Source organism: Carex rostrata, chromosome 11, assembly GCF_964058835.1.
Source record: "Carex rostrata chromosome 11, lpCarRost1.2, whole genome shotgun sequence".
Classification (NCBI taxonomy): Eukaryota; Viridiplantae; Streptophyta; class Magnoliopsida; order Poales; family Cyperaceae; genus Carex; species Carex rostrata.
Genome location: NC_135928.1, coordinates 12,379,431 through 12,394,817, shown reverse-complemented (window position 1 = coordinate 12,394,817; position 15,387 = coordinate 12,379,431). Strand labels below are relative to the sequence as shown.

Below are 15,387 nucleotides of genomic sequence, written 5' to 3'. Positions count from 1 at the left end.
CAGATAAAAAATTTCTTTCATCAAGGCAAGTCACTACTGAAGAATAGTAACTGCAATAATCAAATTATACTGCTAGAAGGAAAGAAAAAGAAGGATTGATTTTTTTCTTCATTTTTTTGAAGTACTCAGAAAAAGAAGGATTGATTTTTTTTTTCCTCTCAACTTCTCCGAAGCAGACAAAACTCTTTTAATAGAAATTCAAATGCATGCATACAAGATTTTGGAGAAATGACACAGATATTACGCACTAATAGATTCTTTCTTAAATGGCGTGTTGTCGTTGGGGGTTTGCATGTCGCCTTGAATACAAAGAAGCTAGAGGCCCATTAATTTTAGTTAATTAAACAGAGAAGCTAGAGGCCCACATATGTCGAACAAAGCAAATTACAGCAATATCTAGTTCTAGCTAGACCGTATTGTTTTAGACTTTTAGGAAATTATGTTAGCCTGTGTGCATTGGTTTTGGTTCAATATATCTACCATAACTCGGTCCCGGGAAACCAAATCCTTTGAAACCACTATACATCCCTAAACCAGAGTAGAACTCAGGTGATCTTAAGTTCACTATGTTTCTTTGTGAGCTCAATTTAAAATTTATCTAATTAGTGTTATATGACGAATTTAAATTGTTGAAATCTATCTATTTTACCAATGATGAGTTCATGTGAAAATATTAAACTTATGAAATAATTTAGTATACAGTAAAGCGGTCAATATTGGAAGATTTACAAATTAATTTTAATACATTCAGTTTTGTAAGTTTTTTGCATATAAACTCATCACTCGTAAGGTAATGGATTTCAACAGTTTGGATTCATCGTTTGAAGTCAATCTGATAGGTTTTAGAGTTGAGTTCACAAAAGGATTTGGTAAACTTAAGAATAACCTAATTCTACTCTCCTAAACTATATTGAAATGCTTTGAAGAAAATCAATATTTTCAAATGCGATTTTGTTCATACGTGAAAGATCACTGCATATCACATATGCGACTTTAATGTGGACTTATTTATGCGGATTTTAAAATGAATTGTTGTTGAACCCTAAATAGTTTGGGATATATCTAAGAAATTTATCATATTAATTCCTTGGAAATTAGGTTAGAATAACACTGTAATATCTCAATTTCTTAAAAGTCAATAATAATGGAGAGTAATTTTCATGAAATAAAATTCTACATTAAAATCATGATTTTGATATAAAGAAACCCCAAAACTCAAAGGGGGTGAATTTATATGAATTTTTGAAGTTGGGTGCACATAATGGTGGTACTTCTAACAAATTCAGATATGCATTCATATATATATGTGACTGCATAATATTTTGAACGTACGTAGTAACAAATTGTATATGAAGCCGTATTTAAAAACACTGAAGAATATGAACAAGTTGCAAAATGCAACATAAACAAATGCAGAAGTTTATAAACTAGTTTAATACTTAAATAAACAAGAAGTATTTTCCAAAAACAATGAACAAATATGGAGGGATTTACTTTCAATTATAAATAGTTAGATTATGGCTGATGATAAAGATAGCCCTTGTGTGTAGATGGGACTCCAAACTCCAAAGGATCTTTTACCACTAAATCCACACTAGTGGAGAACATACAATTAGTGTCGCCTTAAAAAACTGACACTAATACTTTAGTATCGGTCGTTTACAAAAAACCGACACTAATAATATTAGTGTCGGATATTTAGATGTAGGCGACACTAATACTTAACAATTAGTGTCGGCTATTTATAAACAGCCGACACTAATGTATTAGTGTCGCCATTTTATAAACAGCCGACACTAATTCTCAGTTATTAGTGTCGCCTATTTATAAACAGCCGACACTAAAGCTAACAAAATTTCATTTTAAGTCCCGCGCACCTCTTTCAAACGCACGCCTAGGGTTTAAACATTCACTTTGCTTCACACTTCTCTCCGATCTGATCTTCTCAGCCGCTTCTTCTGTGCATGCTTCACGAAAAGCGCTTCTCTCCGATCTGATCTTCTCAGCAGCTTCTTCTGCGCATGCTTCACGAAAAGGGGCGTAACTTTTGATCCGTTCGTCGGATCGGGCTGAAATTTTGACAGGAACTCCACAGCCCAAAACCGGATTAGAAACAAATCTATGATTTGTTTCACCATTCTGCGGGCTCAGATTCGCGATCCGAGTCTTCCTTCATGGACTTTTGGTATAGTCTTTATAATTTTAGAGTTTTTAGGGTCTTTTATGTATCTTTTATGTATGTATTTTCTGTTTTAGGGTTTGTATGATAACAATAAAGGGTCTTTTATGTATCTTTTATGTATTTTCTATTTTAGGGTTTGTATGATAACAATAAATGATCAATTTGGATGATATTTTATTTAGTGAGTGTTATTTGTAAATTATGATGAATTATTTGATATCTTTGTTTTATATATAGTTCAGCAAAAATATATGAGCATTCCAAAATAAAAATTTTCATTTTTAGAATTTTCTATGATTTATAGTGAATTTTTGAAATTTATTTAAAAAAAAAAAAAAAAATTAGTGTCGGCTATTTATTAAAAAGCCGACACTAATAAGTATTAGTATCGGCTATTTATTAAATGGCCGACACTAATAAGTATTAGTGTCGGCTTTTTAAGTATTAGCCGACACTAAAAGTTAGTATTAGTGTCGGCCATTTAATAAATAGCCGACACTAATGCCTTACTTTTAGTGTCGGCTATTTACAAAGTATTAGTATCAGCCCGATTAGTGTCGCCTAATGTCCGACACTAATACCCATAAACAGCCGACACTAATTCCAAGTTCTCCACTAGTGCCACTAAAAAATTTCTGACTTTTAGGGGGGTCAAACTTGATAATGCAATGCAGTGGTTAATTAAATCTTAAAATTTCCAACAAAATTAAGAATTTAAATAATTTTTTTATTGATTACTAATTAGAAAAGGGTGGACAGGTGAACCGCATTATCTTTTCTGTGCTTGCCATCAAATAACTGAATCTAGAGACCATAAATAAAGTTTGGTTTTGGATGGATAAATGTCAAGAAGTATACCAATAATGGTGCTCCGTGGAAGATATAATGCAATATGCCTTGTCACAACAAGCAAAATCAGCAAAAAAACATTCCTTGCACTGTTTATTAGTGCCATCTGTGTTTTGAAGGTTAGTAGGCTTGATGCCGCTATCAATTGTATTAATGAAAAAAAGTTATTTACAAGGTTTATATAAAAGTAAACGCCTCTCCTAGCTCTATTAATTAACCCTAATATGTTATTCTAATATTTGTTCTGATCTCTTTTGTTTCGTGCCATCTTTTGGTGCTCATGAATTTTTTTTAAGTAAAGTTGGAGGTCAAGCCACCAAACTATTTAATACTCTTGTTTTATTACAACAAATGATTTCATTTATTTGAGTTTTGAACTCATGACTTCTCATATAGAGATCATGTGTCTTTGCCACTAGACTAAAAGCTAGTTCTTATGCTTATGAATTAAAAATGACGAAATTGAGAAGCTTGTTTTTCAATTTCAACTTTTAAATCAACTCGACAATGTATATTTATTCATTCTAATATGTGCTCTGATCTCTTTTGTTTTACTGTTTTTGTTGAGGAATCTCCTAACTACTGGGGCAGGAAGTGGATATATTGTACGTATCACTGTATCAGAGCCTCGCTCAGAGGTGTACCAGTTTATAATACTTTTGAGTCTTTGTATAAACATCAGTTTAGATTTTTACTGATTAGTCACAGAAATTAATGAGTAGGATTTTGTTTTTCTTTTCGAACAGGAGCTATATAGGTGACAGATAACTTTCTAGTACTGGAAAGTGTTTTTTCTTCTTTTATGAACTGCTGTAAATAAAATGTTTCAGTAAATGAAACGGGTATTTCTGCTTTTTGTTTCCAAAAAACAAAAAAAACAAATGAACAAATAAATAAAAGTGAAAACAATGTCCTATAGCAGATCCAAAACCAGTACCTCCAAGTTGTCATGGTGGAGACGTGTCTTTTCAAAATGACAAATTGGAAAGCTAGCAAGAACAATAAAAGCATCCCTAGTAAAATAGGTTAATTTTTACCTTTGTTAATAATGAACATTTTTTTAATGGAGATAATTTTACCCCCACTTTATTTTGTCTCCATTTAGGCTAAGTGGCCAAGTGCTTCCCTCTTTAATAAAATGCGTTGAGAATCACAACCACAAAATACATCATTTTCAGATCTCAATCTACGAATAGTACTTCTCACTTTTTACCAGAAAAATTATATTATATATATCAATAGTCCTCTCTTCTTCTATAAATAATATACACCAGAAGATAACTTGTTATTAATTACTAAAACAACTCCAACAAGATCTCCTTGGACCCCCTCCAGCTAGGGTTTCCATTTCAGGTAAGTGACAGTACTAAACTATAGTTATATATATATATCTCAGTTTGTATTATTAACCTTCTTCTGATCATGATAAATTTGCCGCTGTATTTATAGCATAAAGCAAGGAATGAAGATAATAGCAGTTGTTGTTGTTGTAATGCTGTTGACAAGTTGTGGAGTTGCTGCACCGAGTAAATTTATGTTCATAGGAGAAGCGCAACAAACCGAAACAAAGACATCTGGATCTGGCACTTCAATTGATAACCATCACGCTATACCAAGAAATCAGTATGATAACTGGAGCAGTCCCGGCAACATGCCGGGGGGTGGTGCAGATGGAGGGACGAAACCATGAGAGATCATCAACTAGTGCCGTTACAAACTTACAATATATATATATATATATACTTCTTTTAGTTGAATGAACAAAATGAGTGTGCATATATGAATGCATATGTGTGTATAATATAATAAGCTTGACGTTAAGTAAGTTATAATAGTTCAAAATAAATACTGAGCGTGTTATATATTTTGGTTCCGTGGTTTAATATATATATGAAGCATGAGTAGCTTTATAATTGTACATGCAATGATACAATGTGGAATTATTAAACAAGCATATATATATATATATATATATATAGAGTCTGGCTAAATTGCTGCTGGTAGCAGTTCTGCCCAAGTGCTGCCGGGTCTATATTTAGCCGTGTGATGTCCAAACAACAAATCCAAACCGTTAGATGCTTAATCTATATTATAATCTACTTGGAGACCAAATTTTACATTTTTTGAAATTTTTTTACTATTTATTAAGCTGGTTTGAAAACCGCTGATTTCAATGCTGCAGAAATTTACTGAAATCAGCAGTTTTCAAATCAGCTTAATAAATAGTAAAAAAATTCCAAAAAATGTAAAATTTGGTCTCCAAGTAGATTATAATATAGATTAAACATCTAACGATTTGGATTTGTTGTTTGGACATCACACAGCTAAATATAGCCTCGGCAGCACTTGGGCAGAACTGCAGCCAGCAGCAATTTAGCCGGACTATATTTCCTGGGGTCCCGTACAATCAAGTCATTTTCCGATTTTTAAAGTCCAAATAATCGATCCAAACCGTTCATCTTGTTCTCCATATTAATATGTGCTTGGAGACCAAATTTTACATTTTTTTGAATTGTTTTACTATTTATTAAGCCACTTCTAAAAATCGCTGATCCAACGGTAGCTTCTGGTTTTACTGTTTTGTTAAGCCACATTGGATCAGCGGTTTTCAAATTGGCTTAATAAATAGTAAAAAAAAATCAGAAAAATGTAAAATTTGGTCTCCAAACACATATTAATATGGAGAACAAGATGAACGGTTTGGATCGATCATTTGGACTTTAAAAATCAGAAAATGACTTGGTTGTACGGGACCTCAGGAACAATCGATTGTATATTAGCCTACCTCTATATATATATATATATATATATATATATGGATGGCTAGCTATAAATCATATAAATGTGAATGCCCCAAAAATCAAATGTTGCTATTTCTGCACTGCAATTTAAATCTTTAATGAACCACACCTAACAAAATTGATTATTTAAAAAATGTTCTCCGTGTGGAAGATTATAAGTTCGAATTCGAGTATATATTAGTTATAGTTTATATATAAAAAAAGAGAGGAGATTGACCCTTTCCTTTTCTCCCAAAAATTGTGATTTCCCCAGTGCATATTCAAGATTGATAACACATAATCGTTCACAATTATAGTTGTTACAAAATCTACATTATGGTATAAAAATGATAAAAATAAATGTTAACATGCAATAGTTAACAGATAGGTATATACAATTAATTATAAATAAGTAGCTACATAGTAATTAGGTGTACTATATATAGCTGTTTCTAAATTGATTTTTCAAGGTGTGGTCTATTTATAATTTTATATATAATTCCACACAACAGACCTTAAACTGAGTTGTTACTAGGGGTGTAAACGGTCGGATACTGATCAGATAGTGGTCTTACCATATTCGTATCCATTATAATTTTTCGGATACGGATACGGATGCGGATCGGATAATTTAGATAATTTTCTGAATTTGGATCCGGATAATATCCAATCCGTTTACACCCCTAGTTGTGACTCGTCATCTACAATATATATAAGTGAAACAAACTATATTAATTGTAATAAAATTTCTCTGAAAGCATCACCATGAAGTTTAAAAATTTCTTACAAATGATAAATTCAAATAAATATTCATATCAAGTACTATGATTACTTCTTCATGTGAATTTTATGACGTAATATATATATATAGAGGTGGGCAACGGTGAGTTGCGAAGTAAAACGCGTTTCTACTTCACGCCGTATTTTTATTTTGAAAGTTCAAACGACTGATCCGAACCGTTAGATGTTTAATCCATATTGAAATGTGCTTGGAGACCAAATTTTACATTTTTTGGAATTTTTTTACTATTTATTTTGCATTTTTTAAAATTGCTGTTTTGCTGTGAACAGTAAAAAACAGTAAAATTTTCTGGACCATCAGATGAGCGACTTTCAAAATTGCTTAATAAATAGTAAAAAAATTCCAAAAAATGTAAAATTTGGTCTCCAAGCACATTTCAATATGGAGAACAAGATGAACGGTTCGGATCGACGTTTTGAACTTAAAAATCACAAAATATGAGCGTGAAGTAACATAGTTGCTTTACTTCGCAACTCACCGTAGCCCATCTCATATATATATATATATATAGAGGAAAAAAAATTTGAACTTTGAAAATGGAGAAAAAAATTTTGAAAGATAGGGTGCATTTGAGTGCACAAAAATTTGGGTGCATTTGAACCCTCATCTATATATATATATATATATGAGGAGGGTTCAAATGCACCCAAATTTTTGTGCACCCAAATGCAGGGTATCTTTCAAATTTTTTTTCTCCATTTTCAAAGTCCGAATAGTCAATCCGAACCATTAGATGCGATCTACATATTAAGATGTGCTTGGAGACCAAATTTTACATGTTTTGGAATTTTTTTACTATTTATTAAGCCACTTTAAAAATCGCTGATTTTACATTTTCTGGATCATTGGATCAGCGATTTTCAAAGTGGCTTAATAAATAGTTAAAAAATTCCAAAAAATATAAAATTTAGTCTCCAAGCACATCTTAATATGTAGATCGCATCTAACGGTTCGGATTGACTATTGGGACTTTGAAAACGGAGAAAAAGGATAGGGTGCATTTGGGTGCATTTGAACCCTCCTCATATATATATAGAGGATGGCTAAGTTCAAATCGTTTGTTCCTGGACTCAGGAACAAACGATTCAGTTCTCTGATTTCCGTAGGTCAAATGGCCAATCCAAACCGTTAGATGTTTAATTTATATTAAAATGTGCTTGGAGACAAAATTTTATATTTTTTGGAATTTTTTTACTATTTATTAAGAGGGTTTGAAAGTCGCTGTTTTTATTAAAATTCTGCACCATAAAAAAACAGCGACTTTCAAACCATCTTAATAAATAGTAAAAACATTTCAAAAAATATAAAATTTTGTCTCCAAGCACATTTTAATATAGATTAAACATCTAACAGTTTGGATCGGCCATTTGAACTTCGGAAATCAGAGAACTGAATAGTTTGTTCCTGAGTCCAGGAACAAACGATTTGAGCTTAGCCATCCTCTCTCTCTCTCTCTCTCTCTCTCTCTATATATATATAGGCTAATGTGCTTTCGGTAGAATATGGACCGAAATATACACGGTCCAAATTTGAAATTTTAAAATTCAAACGGTCGATCCGATCCATTCATCTTCTTCTCCATATTAATATCTGCTTGGAGACCAAATTTTACATTTTTCTGAATTTTTTTACTATTTATTAAGTATTTTACAAAATTGTTGATCCAACGGTGGCTGCACAAAACAGTAAAACCGTTGGATTAGCGATTTTCAAAGTGGCTTAATAAATAGTAAAAAAATTCAGAAAAATGTAAAATTTGGTCTCCATGCAGATATTAATATGGAGAATAAGATGAACGGTTCGGATCGACTATTTGGATTTTAAAATTTCAAATTTGGACCGCATGTATTTTGACCCATATGCTACCGAAAGCACATTAGTCTATCTATCTATCTATAAGTATGTATGTATGTATGTATGTATGTATGTATGTAATGTATGTTGGTCGTAAGGTTTTCTGAAGTTAATTGGTTGATACTAAAAAACTGTATGAGAGCAAGTCCAGTAAATGCATGTAGTTTGGAGAAAGAACGAAGCTCAGCGGTTCTATTATTTGCGGTGTTTAACATTTTCTGACTGTCTCATAAAAAAAAAAAAAAAAAAAATGGAGTGTGTCCGGTGGAAGCCGTTCGATCAGCATCAAAATTTATGCTCAGTTGATCTGCAAGAATCATAAAACTGTCCGTCTGAATCTTAATGCTGATTCCACGGTTTTGATTTGACATCAGATCGACCACCCCCGATTTCAAAATTTTCATGCCGCATTACTTCTGAAACGGGACCTGCGATTTATTTCGTCATTGGATTAGTACTCCATCTTCTTGGATCAATGCAGTGTTTTAGGCTATGCTTCAGGATGAGGTACGCGAGGAGAAAAGAAGAGAGCAGAGAGAAACTGAGTCTTGACCGGAACTAACCAGGTTCATTTACTTACATGCTCCATAACAGTTAATTTCAGAAGTGAACGGATATGAGAGAGAGGAAGCGGAAGTGAAATATGTACAAAACTTAAGCAATTATTATTTTTTTAAATTAAATTTTGTTATCTCTGATTTGATTTGAAGTGCAGAGAAGATGAAATGGATGCCTATTTTCTTTCCCTTCCCTTCCATTTCTTTTCTTTTCTTTAATGAGCTGTTTGTCGAGCACAGTTTTATAAAAGCTGGCCCAACCTGTTATCAAAAGATGAGACCGTAGTTTCTGTAATTCTAGCTAGGCCTATCACGAAAAGCTAATTCTGGTTCAAATACAAACTTGGACTTGTAATTAGGTTCCGCTATAAAAGCTCGGCCCATTATTTTTTTTCTGCCTTTATTTTAATTTTATGAAGCTAAATTTCTGTTGAAAATTTTGATTTTCTTTCGATTAAATGGGGAATCGACGAAATTTTATAGCATCAGCTATACGACAAAGGTTTTTAATTTGAATAGATGACATGCTTTAATTATTGAGTTATTCCTCATTCCTTTTTTCGTATAAATTTTTATATTATTTGAAATTTTATACCTGATTTACAAATATATATTAAAATTTCAAAATATTCAATATTTTCATTCCCATTACCTTTAAATATTGGAACTCCCAGTTTAAACCCAAAGCCCTATATCTATCCTATGAATTTGATGGAATAAGATTGTATATAAAATTAATTAATCTTTTTCCCTGCCATGCATCCATGATTTCAGGATCTCATTCATTACATGTTCTTAAAAAATGTGGTTTTTATAATAGAAACTATTAAAAATATATAGTCCCTTTTGCTTTTCAGGGTGGGAATCTGCTTTACAAAGTCCAACATAAAAGAACTAAAGAACCTTTAAATTTTTCTTTGGTCTAGAATCTAGATTAATGTAATTATACGGATTGAGTTTTGGATCCTCTGTGGCGAATACCGCAGTTCTACTGGTGTGGGAACCCGGTGACCGACATGCACATCATTTCCCAGAGGTGTTTTAATCAGTGGCTTGCCACACAAAATCTACACTTTTTTATAGGTACCAGTACCAGTAAATAGAATCCAAAGATAATGTTTTGAATTCCAATGAGGCCCAGTAGTGTGTTGCTTTTTTTTTATATACAAGCATGAAAAAATGTAGAATAAGGTATTTGAACGAGTTCTCATCATCACATTTTGATTATCATTGTTAGTGTTCACAAGTGATGCTAGCATTGCTTGCGTCTAGAGGAGATTCTTTAAGATTTGACCCACAATAGATTACAGAACGCTGATTTAAATCCAGAAAGCACTCAGGTGCGCACAATTCTAAATTTCTAATGCCCTACTTAGATGTTAAAATTAGACAGAAAATTTGCTCAGATCTGTAATTCTGATTTTTCCTACTTAAAAACCCATTACTTTCGGCCTAGAAGTATATTATGTTTTGCAGGATCCACTTGCTTGATTTGTAGGTTTCTTTTATTAGTTCGAGTTCAAATTGAATATATTTAACTCGCACCAGCACGGATCCAACATAGCTTAATTGATGTGTGTGTATGTGTATGTGTGTGTGTATCATATTATATTCACTTTCGAGTATCAAGCCCTTGAAATAACCTAAGATCTGTACTTTTTTTTCAGATTTAAATACAAAAACTTTATTATACCATCAACAAAATGATAATTAAAAAGTTTTCATCCACAAATAGTAATGATAATTGAGTCTGGCTACTAAAACATCCGTGTTATTTCAACCGTAGTGACACTGACTCTAAAATTCATCAAATAGGCTTTAAACGATGAATCTGAATTGAACTAATCTACCTTTCTAGTGATGCATTTATATGCAAAATTTATAAATTTTCGAATTCATTTTGTATCAGGTTAAGTGGTAAAATAAATGATGAAAAAAATAAATGTATTTAAATTAACTTAAATTCTTTCTTTTCTAATCCTTATTTATTTTCTATAGCAAGAGATCCTAATCTTTTAGTAATAGAGGCTTTCTCTAATGGAACTCTTACTATTCAATTTACAAAATAATTGACAGGTGTGTTGTTGACTAAGTGGGATAATCTTCATACTCAAGCTCCAATATTATACACCTGATCCTTCTACAACTGATCCATCAAAATTGCCTCTTAAGATAAAGGTTTTTCTATGGCTATTGAAAAGAAATAGTATTCTTACAAAAGATAATCTTTGTAAAAGAGGTTGGATTGGAGATACTTCTTGTCCTTTTTGTGGTGCTTTTGAAACAATAGATCACCTATTTGTTTCATGCACCTATACTTTTCATATTTGGTTTTGGATTGTAGCTCATCATAATTTTATTTTTTCTGGTTGTAGTATGTTAGACATTTGGTTTATAGAGGCTCCTATTAGTTCAACTTGTTAGAGGAGTGTTTTATGAACATTATGATAAGAAAGAAATAAATTATGTTTCCAAAATACTAATATTTCATCTTTGCAGGCAGTAGGTTCTAAGATTAACTTATTAATAATTTTTTGGTGTACTACTCTTAATAATAGTCTATTATATTCTCTACCTCTAATTATGCCAATGGATGTTGTTTCTATGCCTTGTCAGACTTTGATTATTCGAGGAGTAGGTTTGAGCCCTACAGGGGCAGAGGAAGAAATCAGGCAAGAGGAAGAGGAGGCAATACAGGAAGATAGAATGCTTGGTATTGAGCTACTACTGGCTTTGGAATGAATTGATTTGTGGTTTTTGGATTAGCTATGTCAAGCTGTATTTTACTTGGTTGCTATGTGAGCTTTTCTTTTCATGATTGATCTGTTTGCACTGGTATGTTGTTCTGCATTGTTATGATGCTTATTGTAAGTTGTTACCTTCTCCAGTTTTGGAGCTTGTAACAGCATGAATTCTATTAGTTTCAATGAAAATTGGTGGACTTTCATCCACTTTATCAAAAAAAAAAAAACTTTCTTTTCTGGCAGCTTGACTTCATACGAATTGAATTCAAATATTTATAAATTTTGCATGTAAATGTATCACTCTTGAAGTAGATCGGTTTGGATTCGTCCTTTGAAGCTTATTTGATGAATTTTGAAGTCAACATCACTACGGTTGAAATAACACCGATATTATACTAATCAGACTCTAACAATTTTTTTCTTTATTTATTTACAATTAAAGAAAATCTTATAAGAACGCTAATAATTGGAGCTTGCATAAAGCCTAAGTACAAGAGTTCCAATCTCCAACCTCGATCGATAAACTGCAGTCGCAAAGCTGTGAATATTGCTTACCATTATAAATGTAGATATGTATAGTAGTCCAATTTTATTGAACCTGACAAAGCGTTAGTATTAGCTCCTGCCATGATTCCTCAAAAAAAGACAAAGCGTTGGCATTTGGCTATATATGGACTGATGGAGGCGAGACATCTTTTTAGATCTACCTCTATTCTGTATATATAGACGCTACAAAAACCATAGTTATACTTGATGTCTAGACATATTTGAAAATATCAACCGACCACTTTCAGTGGCTAATTCATCTACAGTCATGAATACTATAATGAACCCAACCCCTTTGTACAACTTTTCAATGATTGTATTAGACTATAGGCATGTGTATTGAATATAAGTCTATACGGCTATACCTAAAGTAAGAGCATGAGGATCCATCAAGAAAGTATTAAATAAAGCTTGTACTTGCTCTTGATCCAAGTTTAATTGATTAATAAACAGAAAAGTAACACAAACGCTTGCACTAATATACATACAAAGAATGCTAGGGTTAGGTTTAAGGTTGTACTTTCCTCTTCCTGGAGAATCTTTACTAGGCAAGTTGATGAAGGCCATGACAAAAAGTAGTGTACAATTAATAATCTCTACCAGTAATATTTGAAGCAAGTGAACCGCATAAATTAATTGCAGAAATATGTACATATTTAACTAGACAAGCAAGCAACTACTCTTGGACTTTTATTTAATCATAACTATATAATACATGACCATTACCAAATCATTTGTCCAAGATATACTTTTGGAACAATAACACTAAGTAATCACACCAAATATAGCACATACAGATGCATTTTTATCACAACTGGTACTATAAGAACACAACACATGCCTAGCCTTATATATTTATTTTTGCAATCTTTCTGTTTCATTTGAAGCCAAAGCTGCATCAAGTACATGGGGCCATTTCTGATCTACTTAATTAGGGATGTGGCGTCTGATTTCCTGACATCCTATGGTACTGGTCGACGGTAATTTGATGGTGCGAATCAGTGGATGCTCCAACGGAATTTGCAAACTGATCGGAACTTCCATTGATGTTGGTATCACCATCTGCAGCTGCACTGCTAGTTGTTGCAGCATAGGAATGTGTCAGTGTTGGATTCACCCCGATACCAATCTTCATTGTTTTGCTTATGAGACCATTGCCATCGGCTTTTGTTGGTCAGGTCTCTTCCTTCCACAAGAAATCCCCAGAAGAGGATTAGTGTAGAAGTAAGTACAACAATCAGGAATCTATGTGTGTTGAGTTTCATGTGCTTCCTGGTCATGATTTAAAGGAGAATGATGTTAGTGGGGGCTGAAATTTATATCAAGAAATGATGACTTAGCTAACAAGGAATGAAGCAAAACTATATATATTGGACCTCACCTTTTCCTTGTTCCTTATTAGGGGAGCTAGTTGTTAAATATCTAGATATTATGGAAGGTATTTATAGTACTCACTTTTAAAATGGCTTCAATAATAAGTAAAATTTAGATAAATATCACCTACAATGGTGGCGAATCTTACCGCGTATGACCCACATTCAGTCGATATTGCGCGCGTGCTTAAAAAATGATTGTTAATGTAGGGTGATAATAATGTTTTCCACTCATTGATATGCGAAAGCCGAAAGGAATATCATTTCCAATTGTAAAGATAATTTAAGTTGATATTATCCATTATTTATGAAATTAAAGTTACAATCAATAAGAAACAAATTGCAGAAAAAGTAACTATAGATATTATTACTCCATCTACATCAAGTGCCTTAATTTCTAGGCCAGTAGTACAAATTAATCTAAAGGGCGTTTGATTGAACAATTCATCAGAGCGAATGCAGATGTCTCAAAATCTTGGAACAATAGTCTTTTTGGGCTTTTTAGTTATCATTCCAGGAGCTTATAATAATTATTAACAAAATATTTGTAGTTGGAAAGGAGGTTCCTAATTTCCTATCTACATATGTACCTTTTAAAAATGGCCCAATTCTGAATAATCCAGTTTAGATCCTTTTCTTAATCATATAATATGGGGCAGACTGTAGGTCAGAGCTCATTAGTGATGATCATGAGTTTAGGATGTAATTTTAATTTTCCAGATTAATTATAGGATCAAACGACAGTACAGCATGGAGAAATAACTATGCTTCGAATATTTCAAGATAAAGCTTCTACCTGATGCAAATGTTCTGCCTCATCTAGAAGTAAAGCTTATCACCGCATTAGAAAGTTCTTTTTCCAATGACACAAATTAATGTACTATTACAAATAGGTCCTTACGATAATAACTAATTAACTCAATACATAAGTAACTCAACAGTAGTACTAAACTATTTTTTTTTTTTTTTAAATAAAGGGCTCTGTTATTCTAACATCCATTTCTTTTCAGATAATTTCAGAGGAATTAAATTAACATGCGTCACTCCGTAAACATGTCAGGTCCATCATCACCATAGCATGCTTGAAGCCTTGAACCTAATTAATTCTTCACTTTTTTCTACTACCATGAAAGCATATGAAATAGGAAGAAAAATATCAGGTCTTTGACAAAAATCGTTTGTTCTTTAGATTTTCTAAACTAAAATGGCCATTTCTAACATCATGTACGTACTACTGTGCAATGGTGCAAGCTCAAACTCATGGACATATCATGAGCAACAGAGTTAGATGGTCATTTATGCCTTGAACTTTAAATAGAGTATAATTAATTAATAGGAATTGTTCCTCAATAATTTTGAAAAGATCTTTGAAATATCGCTACACTGTAGATCAGTCTAGTCATGTAATGTCCTAGCTATTTCCTAAACCTACAACCATGAGCTAATTCACATAGCCAAACTCTACGGAAATGCTCTTTCCATGATAAGATGGTAAATGGTTATTGATCTTTATCTGCCAGCATGTCACTCTTTCTCACTGATGCAGAACTGTTTTGTTTAATGCTGCAAAATATCTTACGAGATGAGAGAATTACACGAGCAATAAATTGAAAATCTCGTCAATATGATATTAATTTTTGTTAAATGCACCATCAATTAGTCAATATGATATTAATTTTTCTTAGCCCCACAGTTCAACA

The 15,387-nt window shown here is 32.4% G+C and overlaps 1 long non-coding RNA gene across 1 annotated transcript; it reads left to right on the top strand.

The window, feature by feature from the left end:
• The first annotated feature begins 4,268 nt into the window (after positions 1 to 4,268).
• LOC144562220 (uncharacterized) lies at positions 4,269 to 4,600 on the top strand. The gene is made up of 2 exons (XR_013514008.1): positions 4,269 to 4,384; positions 4,481 to 4,600. It is a non-coding gene; the product is annotated as an uncharacterized LOC144562220 (long non-coding RNA).
• The last annotated feature ends 10,787 nt before the right edge of the window (positions 4,601 to 15,387 follow it).